The sequence below is a fragment of the Struthio camelus genome, chromosome 12, assembly GCF_040807025.1.
Source record: "Struthio camelus isolate bStrCam1 chromosome 12, bStrCam1.hap1, whole genome shotgun sequence".
NCBI lineage: Eukaryota > Metazoa > Chordata > Aves > Struthioniformes > Struthionidae > Struthio > Struthio camelus.
The window spans coordinates 2,648,682-2,667,014 of record NC_090953.1 but is presented as its reverse complement, the minus strand read 5'-3'; the positions used below and the strand labels follow the sequence as shown (position 1 = coordinate 2,667,014).

Below are 18,333 nucleotides of genomic sequence, written 5' to 3'. Positions count from 1 at the left end.
TTCTGCTGGTACAAAAGTTTCTGTATTGCCCTGACTTTTTGGGGGGTGTTACTGATATCTTGCTTTTGGTGTGCGTGTGGGGGGGGCTTTTCTAGTGGTTTTTGTTGGTGTCGGGTTTTGTTACAGGTGTTGGTATTTTGGGGCCCCGCTCTTGAAACGCTGTCAAGAAATGTAACACTTAACAAGCTGGGAAATTCTTGAATTAATGAGTGCTGCCTTTCTCACAGGTGTTAAAACGGTTTCACTTTTGGCTTCAAGAGGGATTTATAATCAGAGATTTTTAGTGTTCACTTGTGCCTTGGCAACCTATAGAAGAGGTGCATGCCAGCTACGTTGTTGACAACATGCTGGTATAACTGTCTCTCCACTGGAGAGACTAACTTTTGTGCTGTAACTTCAGACCAGTATCAGTGTAATGAGGGTGAACCTGTCTGAACTAATGGTAGGAGTTTGCCCTCAGTTCTTCGTTGTACTTGCCCGTGAGCCCAGAGTCGAGATTTCCCCCCCCCCCCCGGAGCCCGAGCCCTGTGCCAGCAGCTCGACGCTGCGGGGCTTCATCAACTCTTCGTTCTGTCACCGGGCCAAGAGCCTCATGGCCCCATCGCTCCTTCCTTGCTGTTTTGTTTTCTGCTCTGCCTGCCTCTGGAGCTCTCTGCAACTTCCTCTGCCACCCCTTTTCTAATTCCTCTTGATGCTGTTGTCCATCAGTTTTCTCTCTTGGCTAGATTTGTCCCTCACCACCGTAAGCAGTGAGCCCATCTCTGATCTCCGTCTCTTCCGGTGGTTTGCTGGAAGCTCAGGGTGACATCCCCCTTCGCTCCTGGTAGGAGCAGTCTGTATGTTTCCATTCTCCTGTGCTTCATTATCATATCCTTTTTTTTTTTTTTTTTCTCACCTCTCTTTCAGGGTACCATATGTTGGACCCCGTGAGTTAACATGAGTAGATGTTATGCTGGAATGCGTAGGCATGCTGCTAACTTGTGATATGATCTGCAGATTGTTACAGATCTAGTTTAAGCCATTGGCAAGATGCCTTCTGCTTTTGGTATCCCCTGCCACTCTCAGTGGGTATTTTGGTTTTCACTAGAACTGATAGGGAAGTTTTTCACTGCTCTTAAAAGTTATTATTACAGCCAAATTCTTGTGTAGAGAAAGGCCGGTAAGCCGTGTATACAGCCTGGTGTGCTTGGCTGACCAAAAAAAAAAAAACAAAAAAAAACCCCACCCAACAGAGTGGCCCAGAAGATGTAGAGGTGTTTGTGGCCTAGGTTGAACTTTGCAAATGAGTAGCAGGGTGTGCAGAAGTAGCTTATAGCTGCCCTTATGGACCCTGATCTTGTGGTCGGGTAGATTAACTCGTCTGAGAGGAGGGAAGTCCCCAGAAGATCCCCGCTTTCACTGGGGAAGCAGTGGTGAGAGAAAGCGCAGCGCAGAGCCTCCCCGGCTGCCAGCTGGATGTCTGCCGCGGGTGCACTCGAAGACTGAGGTCTGCAGCGAGTGCTTGGGCCTGCTTGATGCACTGTGCATTCAGCCTGCCTGCTCCAGAGGGCTGAAAAGGTAGGTGAGTGGTATGGCCTCCCCTGCCTTCCCCCTCAGTTCATCTGCTTGAATGTTGGCTGTGCAGACCTGTGAACAGTTACTCCTCAGTTTCAGTAACATCATTTGGAGTGGGTTGTCAAACTCCTGTGGTTTCACTGTGTGTGTACTTCACATGTGTATTTAATTATTTCCCTAGAGGATAAGTCTTGCTGTTTGTTAGTGTGAGGGGGGTGGCTTTTTGGTGGCGTGTGAAGTCTGCAACTTGGGTACAGAGATTTGGTTTTGTATGTACTTTTTTGGAGAAACTCCGGTGAAGCTCATCTCCTTTGAGTAACTCCTGAGACCTCCTCCACAGACAGAGCAAATAGAATTCCCACCAGTGCCAGTCCACTTATTTTAACAGCAGACAATACAGTTTGCAGTGGGGGTTCAGTATTTCATTTTAACAGTAACTTGAAAGAGACCCAGAGAGGCTGCCTGGTAAAGGGCAATCCACAGAATTCACTGCTGAAGCAACACAGAAATGACATGTAAGCCCTGGACTATGAGAAGCTTTTTAGGTTATACTAAGCGAGTATATACACAGACATGAGTGGCCTGATCCAAAGCCCATCTGTGTTTCATAAACTCTTAGTAAGCTTTGGATTAATTCCTAACTCTCCTAAAAGGAATGAGGGAATTGCTTATTGGGATTGCATGTGTCTGTCTTTCCTGGGCCCTGCCTTGATACAGCAGGGATGACCGAGTCTATAAATAAGAAGAAAAAAGGAGGACGTGTGTGCTCGCTTTCCCCCCTCAACGCACACACACACTTTTAAAAATGTTTAGACAGGAGGATTTTAAGAAACAGAGAAGCTATTAAAATGCCTATATTAGAATGGTAAATATAAATAGTAAATGATACTCATTACTGTTGTAAATTATTGCGAAGAATTTCCTATCTTGCCACTGAGACATAAGAGAAAGTTTATTTTTTTCTAGTTGCAGTTAGTTTCTGCAATGAAAGTACACATAACACGTGAGATGGAAAGGGTAGAAGGGATGTTAAACATTGTGCACAATAGGGAATTGGTAGACTTGCACTCCTGTTCCGCCTGTAACTTCATTCAAATCATTTAGCCTCCCTTTGTCTCAGTTTCCTTTCTTTGAAGTGGAGCAAATGAGTGTTTTGTTCACTGAGAACAAGCGTACTGAAGTGTATCAGGCACTTAGATGCTGTGATAATGGGGACCATGTAATTGCATAATTAAATATAAAATGCAGTTTTCTTTTTCAGGCTATCATAAACACGTCGTCATGTAATGACATAAGGAGGGAAGCCTTGCAAGCTCTTGAAGGCACCCTGTAGAATTTCGGCATCGAGAGCAAGCACAGCGCAGGTTATACTCAGTAACAGAGTACCGTGTAAGGGCTGCACTGCAGCATCCTTTTGTTGCTGAGTGAAGATAATCAGTGCAGCCCGCAGGTTTTGCCCCAGGGCTGCAAGGGAAGACGGATGCTACGGTAGCAGGCAAGCAGCAAAGTGTGACTCTTCGTAACCTTTGCCCGCTGTGTGACCACAGCCAGGAAGGAAAGCAAGTCGCCTACCAACGCGGCTGTGTCTGAAATGTGACTGGCGTAGCACTCGAGTGCCCTTTCTCAGGGACTTCTGAGCTCTGCAGGGCAGCAGATACAGTCATCTTCTCCACTTACCCTTTCTTAGAGCTTTGCTTTCTTAGGACAAACAGAAAGTCCTGAGCAAGCCTAGTGTCTTATTTGACAGTAGTTCTGCTTGAATTCACAGGACTGTGAGAGCATGGAGAGAGCTGGAATCCTGCGAATAGGGTAAGGCAGCGCAGTTTGTGGTCAGTGGTAGCTTGACCGTGGCGTGCTTCTCTCTGGCTTGTAGTCCCCCTTTCCCCGCAGGGGACAGAGAAGCACATCTTGAGCTGTGAACACAGGTCAGACATGCTGAAAGTTGCCTCCTGTGTCCCCTTTCTCCTTTCCTGCCTCTTCTAGGAGGGTAACAAAATGAATCGCTGCCTCACGTAGGCACAGGATGGAGTGGACAATGTAGTCCATAGAGAAGGCGGACATAAAACCTGAACTGATTCCTAAGGAGGCTAGGTTAGCATTGTTCTGGTGCAAAATATCCATTGATCCTATATGGAGCCATACTGGGTCAATCTGTGCCAGGAGAGAGGCAGTCAGAAGAGCATTAGATACCTCACAGAGCCCATGAGGATAAAGAAGTAGGATTTTCAACTGGAGCTTCTAAATTACTGAGATGCCGAAGAAAAGGAATTAATCTGAATTTTCTGGAAAATGCAATCAAAACTTTACTTACCCAAGAGTCACGAGCAAGTTAGTAGAAGGAGAAGAGCAGTAAGTAAACATGACTGTTGGATTTGCCTTACTCTTAAGGCAAATAAGTACAGTGAATGAGTTATATTTTGGAATCATGCAAGTATTTTAAAAATTGTATTGACCAAACAAACAGTCTCTAAATGACTTCACTCAATTAATTCTGCTGAATTATTTTGTATAACTCTCATGAGAGAGCCCGTCACAGCACAGGGGACCTTGGGTCAGCATGTCCTGACTTGCTGCTAAATCTTCTGCTAGTTTCAACAGAGGAATGTGCAGCCTGTACATCTCCTAGGAATGAAGATCTGGCTTTTCCAGATGGCTTTTTGTCTTGCACATGTGGCTAAGAGCACAACAGGAGGGCAAAAGGTGATGCAGGATGGCAGCGTTGGAAAAGAAGGACCCCACCCAGACTTGAGGAATTTGCAGAGATTGTTCAGCCGCTCTGCCAGACTGGGGTGTATTTTTCCTCAAGTTGGCAGCCAACTGTCCCGGTGTCTCTTACTGTCTCTGCTGGCTGATTACCGCTAAGGCCGTATGCAGCCATCCACAGCGCTGAGTTGGTGAAGAAACCAGAGAGAACTCCCTTCAAAGCCAGGAACTCCAGCAGAACCCTTGCTCTGTGTCTCTTTTTCCTATATCAGAAAGGAGAATGAGAGAAAGAGAGAGAAATTATCCCTTAGGGGATAATTGGCAGGACGGGAGAGGCTCCTACACAGCAAGTTGTGAGAGAGAAGCTGGATATCTGGCACTGATTGCACTGTTGGTAGCTCTAGGCCTCAGTCCCTGCCGAAAAAGGGATTAATGGAAGCAAGAATGTTCAGTGCAAAGCTGTTGGGGAATTTGTGTCCTGCATAATTCTTGCCTCTGGGCAATGAAGCAATCTAGCCAGCGTTAAGAATTTAATCAGGGAGGTTAAAAATCACACAATTCACAAAATAAGCTAAGTTTTGCTGTTGAGTAGTGTGCCTTAGGAGTAATATCCTTCAGGAGAGCTGGACAGACTGACAGTAGAATTCTGTCAGTCAGAATCAGTTACAAGCCTGAAATAGTTTACAATGGTAAAAAAGCAGTCTCGTACTGATAAAACTGCATCACCAGTAAAGCTTTTGCTGAAAATGTGATTACAAAAATCGCACTTTTTAATTCACATTGTGCCAAAAAAGATTTCAGACCTAGCCTGGCAAAAACAAAAGACAAAGAAGTTGAGGTTTCCCATTCTGAGAGATTTCATCCAGGAGTTAGACCGGTATAAAAGCAGACTAGAGCAGAACAGAGCTGCGCAATGATGAGATGTTCTGCCACATGCAAAGCTGCAACGTGTGTGTGTGTGTGTGTGCACGCGCACTCACGCCTGTGTGTGTGCTTTATCAGCAGAAAGAAGTTTGAGAATACCTTGCTGGGGAGAAGAAAGTCACTAAGTTTTGTATGGGATTTCTGCCAACTTGAAATATGGTTTTGTGCTTGCTTGCCTACCAGCATATATATAAAACAAAGCCTGTATGTTGGTAATAACTGCGGTTAGATCATTGTTAAGAGCAAAAGGATTTAATTGCAGAAACAGAAACAAATCACGGGTAAGAATTGGTGGTAGAAAGAACAAGGGGGAATAAAAGCTGTCTTCATAAATTGTTTCAACCAGTAACCCCCCCAGACGAAGGAGCGCTTTTTCTTTGAGAGTGCGGTTCCCACTAGGAGTAGTGAGTACATGCTGCCCACAACTTTGACAAGGTCAAAGCATCCATTTTTAGCACGGCTTATTTTTTTTGGCAATGTTAGTTGCTTTTACTTTCTGCTCTTCGGGGATCATCATTGGGAAGTGTGTATTTTTCACCAGCAAAGAACATACACTTTGATAGTTTGGTATCGTGCCACCTCTTAGTACCAGTTCAGCCAACGGTAAAATTGCTCTCTCTCTGTCACCCCCACATGCTCATCTTGTTTCAGTCTGATAGTCTGCAATGAAATGCTATCAAAAAGCACTTCGCTATATAAATTAAACAAACAAAACCCAACAATGGCTATTTTTAAAGTGTGTTATCTCTTTACATAGCATGCAGCAGCTCTTCCCACGAGAGAATGTAAGACATTGACCTGAAAAAAAGACAAGTATTACACAGAACCTGCAGTCAGAAAACAGAGAGTGAAATGATAGCAGAGGTGAGTGGCAACCAGTAGCCCCCTGCGATTGCAGACTGGTTCTTTCACAGGTGCTCAGTGCCACAGTAGCTCTCCCTTGGCCTGACAAATGGCTAGCACTGATAATTGTGCTTTCTCCAGTTAATCTCTCAAGTTTATGCAGCTCTTTGTGGAGACAGGGGAATAAAATCAGAGTTTAGCCTGCGAGTTTTAAGTCTGCTTCTCTTGAGTGAGTAAAAATTTTGTCACAGTTGCATAATCAGTATCAGGTATAGTGATACAATCCAGGTTTCTAAATTGCTTATTGAAAGTAAAGAAGGAAGAGCTCGTATATAATGCCAGCATAGATTCTCTATAGCGTACCCATTAGTGCTTTTGGATTCATACTGCAGTGGTTCATACCATAATACATGGGTCTGTGCCTGAGCAGACCAGCTTTTCTAGAGGGGCTCTGTTGGGGAGGGCCCTGGGTCAGGGAAGGTGTCTGTGCAACGTGGGAATAAACAGTACGAAGTGTTAGGGCATCTCCTGAAATTGCGCAGCCAGACTGGAGGCTAATATGCCATTTTGAGTCTCTCTGCCTAGAAGGCTGTGTTCTGCAGCCTTGGTTTTCTGGAGCCCACATCTACCACGTTATTACAGCACCTACATAAAGCTTACACTCAGTGCTCGCTGTGACTTAAGCGCCAGGTGTTTATTACTGGCTTTAAAAATGCACTAATTATTCCCCTCCAAAAGTTGAGGTTCAAGCTATAAAAAAGATAGGTGAGGAGTGTGCCAAGCAGCAGTCCAAAGATGAAGTAAGTTTCCTGCAGAGCCTGCGGGGATGCACGTGGTCCAGTAGCAAGGTAGGTGACCAAGAAGTGTGCAACTAGGTCAGCGTTCCTTGCTGCGAGCTTGTTGTGCAAGGTGCCTCTGGTCTGTTCATCGATATAACTCATTTGTTGCCAGTCATGTCTTCTCTAGAGCCCGCTTTCCCAGCGTTGATAGATGGCCTTCATTCTCCCTCTGTCCTTTGGTGCTGGCGCAATTGCTTTATTGCCGCCTTGAAAACAGCCCATTGTGCTTCTTGCCATCCTGTCTCTGTTTCTTTTTGCCTTTTTCCGTTTCTAAATTTTATATTAGAGAGCTCGATGGGTTCAGTTCAGGGAACTGTGTGCTCCCTTGGGGCTTAGTTTCTTTTTCTGGGGACAAACTGTGACGCACTGCATATTGTTCTCGAGCTGCCAGTGCACAGGGCAGTGGTGGCCTCCCTCCCACCCCAGCACCCGGCAGGACAGAGGCCAGGGCTGCAGTTCCCTGCACGCTTCTCCACATATGCTAGCCCATCGCTGCTCCATATGGGAAAACAGAAATCTGTGGCTGGCCATCAGGATGTTTTGAATTTTAATTCTGCCTCTGCTGTATCGCAGCAATCTTGGTCTAATGAATCTAGTAAGAGGTAAAAATGGTTGTTATCAGCTTCTTGAGAAATATTTCCGCCTTTGTAAGTGGAAACTTTGAGATGATCAGAGCCTGTTACCTTTTGTGCTCTTTACAGAAGCCAAAACATTGATTTAATGGGATTTTTTTTTCAGTGTAGCAATGAACATAGCTATGAGTTTAGGTTTTATGAAACCTTATTATTGCTATGTTCCAGAAGGTGGATTTTGGACAGCCATATCTTTTTATAACAAAAACAAACAAACAAAAAAAAACACTGAAAGAAATCAGCTTGTGGTTAATTAGTACAGAGGATGAATATTTATCAGTGTTCAAATGTTTGAACTGGAAGTTCTTTATATGACTTTATAGGTTTGGATGCACTAGCGTTTTTAAAATGCTAAAGAACCACTGAAAATGCATGTTTTTAAAAGCTTCTTTGAAGGCAGCTTTCTGTATTAAGCTGATTGAACTGAGAACTAGTGATGTCATTTCCCTCAAACTTGCTGCAAAACTTGCCTATAAAAGCATAATGTTAGGAAAACCACAGCAAAATGAGAGAAGCAAAGGCATGTGCCCGAGGAATAATGCCAACAAAGGCGGATACCAGCAGCACTCTTGCACTAGTCTTGCACCACTGCCTGGACAGAGCCCAGGCACCGTTTCACTAAGGAGATGTTTCAGACCTGCCCTCCCTCTCAAAGCCTGCTTGTGCAATGCTGCCACTTTTCAGGAAGGGAGCCCGGAGGATTCCTGAACTGCTCGCTCTGATCCTGACGCTAAAACAACCTTGTTGTAAAACAAAACGTTCCGCCGGGAGCAAGCTGGCAGGACCGCTGTATGTTTTCTTTGAAATGCCTGCTGACTTAAAGTAAGGTGCTTTTGATTTGCCCTCTCTGAGAGCTCCATCAGTCTGTTTTCTTTAATGGCTTCCCTGGGTGGTGGTCTCAGTTACGTGTCCTTCTCAGACGAGACTTGAAGCAATGCTAGAAAGTTAATGTGATCACTCCAGATGCATTAAGACCTGCCAGGAATGCTGTTCTTAAGCAGTAATGCACATGGAAAGCCCTGGCGTTTTTACAGTGAAAGAAATCCTATGCATATAGTAACTCTGGTTGTGTGTGTGTAGGACACTACTGCAGTTGAAAAATTGCTGGAAAAAAGGTTGCTGAATTTGTCCACACGTCTCTGAAACATTGTGTAAAATGTAAGTCAAAGTGATTTAACGTAATGACAAAAACAAAGTAGAACAAAATAAACTTAAAGGAAGAATTTTAATAGGTGCTTCTGTGCAGCAGTCTCCATTCCTCTACACCCTCCCCAAAATATTCGGCAGGTCATTTTTAGAATGGTAGGATAGAAGTAACCTTGTGCATTTCCTGCAGTCTGCTGAGCTGAAGTTTGGGCTGAGGTTTCTCTATTGAAGAAGCTGAAATACGAATGCAGATGGGTGTGGGAAGCTTGAGCCAGGATTGCTTAAGTAGGTATGCAATCAAATTAAGTCTATTGAAGCATGAGAACAAGTGGCCCGGTCTAGGGGTTTGTGGTGCACCCAGCAGCTCCTGTAGCAAGCCTCATTTTCTCTTACTTCTTGTAATGATTTACACCACCAAAGCAGAAACCCATACTCATCTAACAGCAGAGCCGCACAGCTACTATTGCACTGGCTGACCCAGGCAGTGAGGAGCCGTGGTCCTGAGGCCAGCGCTGCAGCCCTGTGCGGGCTGGAGCTGGCCTGAGGAGGAGCTGTGGTCCTGAGGCCAGCACCGCAGCCCTGCACAGGCTGGAGCTGGCTGCTGAAACGTTTCCAGAGTTGTCCTGGCCTGGGGACCAGAGACGTCCAGCTGCGTGTGCCCAGGTGCCTCCCTTAACGCCAGTGGGAGGGGATTGGTGTAGGGTTGGCTGTTCCTTGTTGGGAAATCCTCAGTGAGGGAATCCTTAGTTAGCTTCCTGTGCTTGCTTTACGTCCTCGACCGATGGAGCTGTGCGAAAGCGCAGGATTGGGCTGAGCGTATCACCCACTTTGTGCGGCGGCCGCACGTGGTGTGGGGCAGTACAAAGCCAAGGGTCCTCTGATGGACTTAAGGTTGTAGGATTTGGTCTAGCATCTCCTAGGCACTGATGGGAGTGTGAGCCTTCTGGGTGAAGGAAATGAAGGAGACCTACTGGCTAAGAAATGCTGTGCAGAGCACAGTAGGTTAGAGCATTGTTAACCCCATGTCAGTGTGAATAACAGAACTGAGCCTTCATATATGCTCATGCAACTTCATTGTTTAGTTTTAGGGGAGAGGCTTTTGAAGTTACCTTTTCCGTTCAGAGAACCTTGGCTTTAATTTTTTTCAACTATTCCAAGAAAGAAAATGAAATATTGACTTTAAGCACCTCAGTTAAATACTCGGAAGCTGCGAAAGTGCATACTTCGTAGGGGAAAGTTCTGTTTTTAATGCAGTAGTTTGTATTTATAGGAAAGATAAACCAAGTCTGAAGTAACATTTCTCTAAGCCTTTTTTGGTAGAATTTCATCAGTGGTTTAAGCAACTGTAACTGATTCCAAGAACACTTCAAAGCAGGCACTTCTCCTTGGCCATTTGCAAAATCACCTTCGGAGACTGAGTCTCTGGAAATGCATTTATTCATAGAATGTGTCTTGCATTAGTCCTCAGTTGGCCAATAAAATTATCTAAGGCATGTCTGAGGCAGCTACTAAAAAGAAACTTAAAAGACGTTACTGTTCTCGTGAAGATGATGCAATACGCTTGTGCTATTATCAGTCACAAAGTAAAATTAAATACGTTCAAATGAATTAGTTTTGAAGGGATTTGATTAATGCAGAGCTCTAACTGAAAAGTTGCTTTGAATAAAGGCCTACCTTTCTTAACTGATTGTGCGTGACAGCTATGTTAGGGAAAAGGAGAGCCATTCCACCCCAGCCCCCAGTTGCTTATCCCAAGTTTGCATGCGGTGAAAAGGAAGTGACACATGATATTCCATGGTGATTTTCCTCATCTCACAAACCAGGCCTGCAATTGTCAAATCTTTACAGCAGGAAGCAAAATATTAAGTATGTTGGCTTTTATTCAGATAGGAGTTAAGAGTAGAGGCGGGGTGAGTACTGTCTTGAAACCCACACGCATGGCTGTTGCCTTCAGGTGTACTAGACAGCGTTGCCTGTTGGGGTTGGAATAATGGGCACTCACAGAAGAAAATACTGAAGGCCTCCTGCATTTTTTTTGACTGTTTTATTGAGAGAACAGTAGTTTTTTAAGATTTCAAAGTCTCTTACGTCTGAACTGAGCAAAGCATTTAAGTGCATGCTCAGTCTCCCTTCTGCAGAGCACTTTAAGTGTGCGCTTAGATTTAAGCACAGACTTAAATTAATGGAGTTGATGCACAAAGTCTAGCAAATGCTAAAATGTTGTATCGATGGGGCACTTCTGGAGTGCCAACTTAAGTAATGATAAATTGTTCCCTGGGGACCACAGTTGGAGCTTTCTAAACACATGAGCAGGTGAGGACGGCAGCGCTGCAGACAGGATGCAGGTGGTTGGTATGCTCTGCGCCCGGTCGTGACAAACGGTGCGCTGTCCTCCAGACTTCGGGCTTCACAGCCCTCCAGAGAGCGTGACGTGGTCGTCAGAAAACAATTAAGAAGTCATTACGAGGGAATGCTTCTGCCAGTGCTGCACCTGACACAGCCACCGGATGCACCTTGGCTTATGAGTCAGGAACGTAGCACCAGCCACAGCCTTGGTCACGTAAGGTCTCCCCTACTGCTGGTGTGCACTTTGGCCTTTCTCCAGCCTCCTTTTGTTGTTATTATTATTATTTTGATAAGGATTTGACTCAGGAGAGTCTAATGCAGCCTTTTTGCACCTTTTCCATAGTATTGATGTCTGTTGAGAAATAAATGCTTTACAGTTAAATACTTATTAAAGCATAAATTGTGTTTGTTTGCAGTGCTGCTGGGAAGCTGAGGTGCTGGTGCTACCCACATAGCCACATGCAGCCCTCCCACCTCTCCCACATGGCAAACGTGCAGAGGTTTTATATAAGCAAGCGTGCACTGATGTGGTATGCAGGCGTACCACGTAGCCAGCAGTGGCTTCTGGGGGCAAGTCATGTGCAAGTTATGTTTTTGTCTTCTCTGTAGTGTGCATCCAGGAATGTTACGTGGCCTTAGCGCTTCTTGCAGCAGTCTGTGCTTTCTTATTGTACCAAAGCTACTAAGTAATAGTTGTCTGAGCAGCCAGAGCTTTTAGGAATATATATATAGATTTATATATATATATATTTTTAAGTATCATACAGTGAATTTCTTGTATGTGGGAGTGTGTGGCTGGAGATAAATACTATCTTCCCTAAAAACAAGAATAATAGCGAAAGAAAGATTAAAAAAAAAATCCCTAAGAGAGACATGAGAATTTATTGAGGGTGATCTGCAGAGGAAAGTGAAAAGGGTTGGTGCGCTTTGCTTTGCTGATGTACGTGCTTCCCCACAACCTCCTCCTCCTGTTACCACTTTCTGCTTTTGAGAAAAAATGTATGATATTAGCTTTGTGCGTGTCGTCTTCCCTAACTTTTTTTTCTTCTCCTGCCTGTAAGAAGAAAGAACGCTTCCTAGAGTTGCCTGGATTTTATCACGTATGTTTTGAAAGCAAAATTGGATTAATTACTGGAAGAAGAATGTGGGGGTGATGTTTTTAATTTCTTCTCCCTGTCAAGTCACTTGACGCTTCTAGGATAACCGCTCCTGGGAAAACTGCTGTCTCCTGTTTATCTATCTCATTTCCCTGTTGTGTCCTATTGGAAATGGAAATTGAATTCTCCTTGGGTCAGGGGCTTTCTCTTTTATGCTGGTTGTGTGTTGATATATGTGATTGGGGTTTAGTAGTACTACCATAAAATGATTAGTATCCTCAAAAGTCGGCGATCTCAAGATCTGCAAAACCAAATTTGTCGCATGTGCACATGAGGGCGTACCACTTCAGCGTATTCACTTCCCGAAAGATAACTAACCTTGCAGGTTTTGGAAACCTGTTTCTATGGTGTGTGTGTGTGTGTGTGTGTGTGTGTGTGTGTGTGATTTTTTTTGTTGTTTTTTGTTTTTTTTTCTGAATAGCCTTTACCCTTTAGAATTTTACTTTACATAGCTCTGGGCAGGTTGCAGGTGCTGATGAAAGACTAGCCTGTCTGCACGATCATGTGCATTGTTACACCTGAGAACTGGTTTTGACTTTCTGTTTTGGGGACTATTATACATAGCTGCATCGAATGCTTGTGCCATTTGGCTTCCATCCTTGTGATGTCTGACTTCTGCAAAGCGTTTCCAGTTCCTGTGCGTACTTCTATGAGAGGGACCTATCCCATGCATTTCACAGATGAGTGTTGAGGCCAATGGGTGATTTTTTTGTAAGAATAAAGTACCTAAGAGGAGTCTGAAGGTTTTGGAGTACTTGGGCCTAATTCACTCAAATGGAGGCAAGTTATGTGACCTAGAACAAGCAACGAACCTTTCTTTCCTCTGGTACAAGACTGTGCCCCCAGTGCTGTACTTTCTTTCCATCTGGTAAGGCCTTTACCATTCTCTCACTTACGCTAAATAAAATGTTTTCCTCTTCAGGCCCAAATTTTGCAAATGGGATCAAGAAGTACAGAATGTAACTTTCTCTAATTACCTGGAGCATTTCTGTCTTCTCTTTGATGCCCTAGCGCATAGGGCATGCTGCAGAGAGACAGGAGAGCGCAGTGGCCCTTGGCTTGCAGAGAAGAGAGGGGAGGTTTCTAGGTGACTTAAAAACGACACTACCAACTTCAAAGAGCCACGCTGCAATGACCAGGCATTTCTCGAGGCTGGGTTTCCTGCTGCGGGCAGCAAGCAGTGCCCTACAGGTGCTGGCTTTATTGAAAAAATACCTGGTAGCACCAATTCCTCCTTCCGTGCCTCTCCTTGGATGGCATGGCAGGGACAGCCCGCGTGCTCCCAGGAAGTCCCTCGCTCCTCCCGTGCAGAGTGGGACGCCTGGGACAGGGAACACAGCAGCTCAGGGATGGAGGCTGCAGTTTATTTCAAACTAGCGGCCTGCTTTTTGTACGGGTGGCCTGGTTTGCACAATAGTGCCAATACGTGTCGTGGTGTTTACAGAGTAAAGACAGGATGTGCACTGGCCTGTCTCAGTGCATTATCTACTCATGTTGCATTTTTAGGCCCTTGCTTCCATGACAAAATATTCAGTGACAGTATATTTGACTACAAGCCTTTGACGGTCTGCTTTTGCCTCAGGTATGCGTTCCCGTTGTTTGGGATTCAGCCAGCGGTTAAGCAGTACCGCCACATTTTACGTGTCATATCCATAATGTTTATAGAAGCCAGCTTTGCATTGCTTTCAATGAAACCATGGGTCCCACCTTAAAAAGGTTGACTTTGTGGCAGGCTGACTGCTGATCGGTTCTTTGTGCCAAACAGCTAGGGCTTGGTGCTGTTAATCACAATAAGCACAAGAGTCTGGAGTGGCTGCTCTCATGGGCCACCCCCCAGACTCGTCCTACGATCAAGCCTGTGTTCCTTGCTGGGGAAAGCCCTACCCGGCAATCCTCCGTCCCTGCAGGGAGACAGGAACCAAGACTGCTGTTGCAAGTGCTGGAACTGAAATCTGAGCGAGTAGTGCTGGGAGGAGGAGGAGGAGGAGGACTGATCGCTTCTGATTTGAAGAGCTTGGCCAGAATTGTGGAACTTTCCACCAGCAGAGAGAGAGCTAATTCTCTAAGCTCAGCAGATTCAAAGCCTAAATGAAAAACTCATCTTTTCCTTGAGGTGGTGGTTTTTTTGTTGGGTTTTTTTTTTTTCACAAGCCTACAATGGATAAAAATAAGATCCTAAAAGCTAATCCAGTTGAGCTTTTTCTTGCCGGCTGAGAAGAAAGAGAGACAGAAAGAACAATAAACACTTTGTTTCTCTTTTGCAATATCTGGTCAGTGGTCAGATACAACAGAGGTAAAGAGGTCGTGTAAACACAGATAATTTGGAGCTGGATATACTGCATTACTGGCCTGGGTGGGAGACTGAGATTTTGGCGGGGACAGAACCAGCACAAAGCAGTGTGGGCATGATGACTTAGATGAGTGAAAGAAGACAAATCCTCTCTTTCGGGCTCATCTATAAATCAGTTGCCATTTGTTCCTTATTAATAATTTAGCTGCCAAGAATGTGCTTATTGCTTTAGAAAGGGGAAAAAATACAGACTGTCCCTGTACTGAATAGCTGGCAGATGCAAGAGAGTACTCATGGGAATATCCAGAGAAAACTGTAACCATTGACTATATTAATTACTTTCATATTTTTGTACCACCTCCTCCCCCTAAACCTTTTTTTCTGCTTGCGCCCTGCTGTTAGTGTGTGGTGCGCGCTGTAACTGCCATGAAATGAGACAGTGAAGGGTCATCCGGTTGGTTGGGGTTGGAGGCTTGGAAGGTTTTTCCATGCTCCAGCGTGACACTGAAAGCAGGAGTAGGGGCCAGGGTGGGTAGGGAAGGAGGAGCAACACGGGAGGGCGTAGTGGGTGTCCGGCTGGGGTGAGGGATCTGACGTGGGTAGGAGTTGCAGTTAGGATGAGCTCTTGGACATGGGATAGAAAGAGTGCTGGAGTGTCCTGAGGACAAGGCTCTGGGACACTCGAACTTAATACCTCACAGAAGATACCAGACAGATTAAGAAAGGAGTGTGATTGATGGGTCAGGATGATAATTTTAGCAGCTGTGTTTTTTGATGGGTTGGAGGAACAAGATATTAATCTGATGTGCCAGAGAGGAGGAAGAGATTAGATGGGATGCCATGGGGGCAGGCAAGTTGTTTTAGCTGATGGAAAAAGAAAACAGGGGTAGATCTTTGTTTACCTTAAATACTGTTCAGGAAAACGTATCAAGGCACGAGCAGCAAAGTGAACAGAGAGCACGTGATTTGGGAGGCTCCTGGCAGTGGCGTGGAAAAGCAGTTGCAGGAGTTGGATAGTTTACTAGAGGAAGGTTTAACAACTCCCGGCACAATCTATTTCCAGCTCAAACATTGTGATCTTTTCTATGGTGCAGTTATAATAGCTTTTATTACAATGAAATTTAAATCCTAACAGGTAGATAAGTAGTCTTCCTGATGGAGAGCAATTATTTATCTGTTTTAAAAATCTGTCCTCACCATGGATTCCTTGTATAGCCAAGTTTTGCAATAGAGCTCTCAAGAGCTCAGCAGGTGCAGAGGTTTGGCTTGTTCTAATCAGGTTAGCAGTTTTAGGTAGCTTTCAACGGGAGCGCTTACATTTTCTGCCTGACAAACCCAAAGCCTATTACAGAACTGAAGACAGATTCTTGCTGTTTCAGCCATGGGAGAATGGCAGCACAGGGAGGGGGTCGTAGGGCTCTGCGCGTTGCTGGTACGCTGCAGGTCCACAACGGGATGGGGACGAGGTCTGGGTCTTCTGTCTCCAGTTGCAGGCAGCGTCTTTGCCGTTAGAGCAGACGCGCTCGGCCGCGCAGTAGCAGCACCTTCAAGGTAAGGCATGGCACATGGCCAAAGCTAGTGAGCTCAGCAGGACAGCAGGGTGCATTGAGGCATGGAGTGCTGCCAGGCTCGACAAGCAGCAAAGACCACCACCGCTCTTGTGTCCTGCACTTCTTCTGAACACTGCTTTTGGGTTGCCTCTGGTCCCCTGGGCCACTGGCGAGCCATTTCCCTGGAAGCAGCTAAGAGCGATTTCAGAAAGTTTATCTGGGCAAACGATATTGTCCGCAGGCTCCGAGGTTTGGGAATGGGATAAGGAAAATGGAGACGAGTTGGACTTACTAGTGTTTAATGTCTCATTGAGAGAGGGAGTTGGATCCTGTTACATACAGAGCAGACAGTTGGTGCAGACTCTTAGTAAATAGACTTAGTGCTGGGAGGAGGAGGTGCGATTGGTCATTGCCCGTGTGTATTTTAGAGCAATCAAGTTTGTTTCATGGAGTTGTTTTTTGAGGATGGAGTGGGTGCGGACCAAAGGCTTAGTCACGAGGGGAGGCGAAAGAAAACTGTCTTGACTTGTGAAATCAAATATTTGTGACTTACCCCATTGTTTCCTTATCTCTGTACGGCTTAGGTCCACATTCCCTTGGTGCAGGAGTGGGCAGTGGCGTTAGATCTGTGTGTCGCTTGTGTTCCTTTTTGTACCTTTCAGGTGTTCAGAGGGGATCGCCCACTGCTGCACACGTGCTTGCGTGCTCTCTCGCACTCTCGCTTACGTCTTGGACAGCCCAGTAAGTATTTAGGGAAGGTGTAGGTAGTGAGACATCTCCCATCCAACAAAACCTGGAGGGTGCTTAAAAATGTGTGGATGATTCACTTGAAGGCACTCAGTTCTCTGAGTCACTGCTGAACCAGAGACCTAGCAAGTGCATTATGCTGCCGAAGGAGAGACATAAAAAGAAGGCCATAATTGATGGTTACCTTTATATGCCTCATCGTGTTGTTTTAGAGAAGCTGAGTGGTGTTCCTGGGTCTCCTGTCTGCATTCACTCTTGAGTAATTATTGTGGTTTGCCTCTCAAGTTTCCCTCGAGCTTTGATTTGGAGTGAGTGGTGGGGGTCTTTGCCTTGAACGTGAAGGGGCTCTCTAGTCTTGATATAAGCCATTAAGCAGCATTTTAGTGTTTCGCTCTTGACTGCGTCACAAAGATGGACCGATCTATTTGTATGCCTGTACAGTTTTGAAAATGCTTTAGGATTTGAAGAACTGAAAGTTGTTTTATCTTCTGTGGATTGCCCTTTCAGGTCACAGCAGAACGACGGTGGTCTACTGCCATAGACCACAAGGGCTTTTTCCTGTGAGTAAAAGAACTTCCAGTCTTTATCTAGCATTAACACTCGGGCCAAAACCCATGAAGGCTGCCAGAAAGCAAGGTGAAGTGAGGCCTGGGGAAGAGAGGTCTCTGTGGTTGCAGTATGGGAACGAAGAAGAGGAGAGCTGTGCTCCAAAACAGCTTTGCTCACCCCTGTGGTGAGTCTGCCACAACTGCCTGCAGCGATGCAGCCCAGTTGCTGTGGCCGGCGTTAACGGCACCCGGCAAGAGGGGCCAGAAAGAAAAAGAGGAAGAAAAACCTCTTTTGTTTCTGGAGTTGTACTGCTCATTTTCACAGCTTGCTGATGGGGCAGGCAGTGTTGCTGTCCCGCCGGCGCAGCTGCCCAAGCAGTGGTGCTCGTTCCCCTGCGTCGCCCTCCCTCCCAGTGTTTCGCCGAGGACGACGTGAAGTTGGCTTGAAAATCAAAAGCAGCTTTTTCAAGTGCAAACTAATATTTACCTGCAAGTCTGCTTCCCTCCTTGTTCCTCCTCTCCTTGGCAAGCTCTAGATCTCGTTCTGGGTTAGGATTAATGTTTCGGCATTTGTCCAGTGAGGTTCCCAGGACCTGGATATTTCATATTCTTTTTAGTTTGGAGAGAGGGAAGACAGAGATGACGACAGGAAAGCTACTTAAAATGTCTCTGTTACTTAAATGTGGCTTTTGATGCCATTGACATTTTCAGCTGATCTTTATGGACACCTCATGGAAAACTTTTGAAAAACATCTTATTTAGGAACGTTTCTGTCTCCTGTGGTGGTTGAAGGGTAACTTGTTTTGGTGGTGTTTTTTTCTGGGCTGCTCTTTAATCACTTCTTACCTCAAGTTTTTATTACTACTGACATTTACATGAAAATAAGATGTTTGTTTATGTTGATTTCAGCTTCTCTGACTACTTGCTTTTTCCTGCTCCTTTTCATGTGATACCGGCTGGATGTCCATGCAAACAAGAGTAACGATAAAGCCTTGACAGGAAAGGTACTGTGCACGCACATGCCTGAGATCCTGTTTGGATGATAAAAATGACT

At 45.3% G+C, this 18,333-nt stretch overlaps 1 protein-coding gene across 3 annotated transcripts in view; it reads left to right on the top strand.

The window, feature by feature from the left end:
- Positions 1-18,333, top strand: part of SMAD3 (SMAD family member 3) — a 79,391-nt gene that overhangs the window by 28,040 nt on the left and 33,018 nt on the right. The window contains exon 1 of one of the 3 annotated variants that reach the window (XM_009667273.2): positions 16,653-16,725. The exons of the other annotated variants lie outside the window; for them this stretch is intronic. The gene's annotated coding sequence lies outside the window, so the exon portion shown is untranslated. Of the gene's footprint in view, positions 1-16,652; positions 16,726-18,333 lie in introns of those variants that run through there. 3 annotated transcript variants of the gene reach the window in all.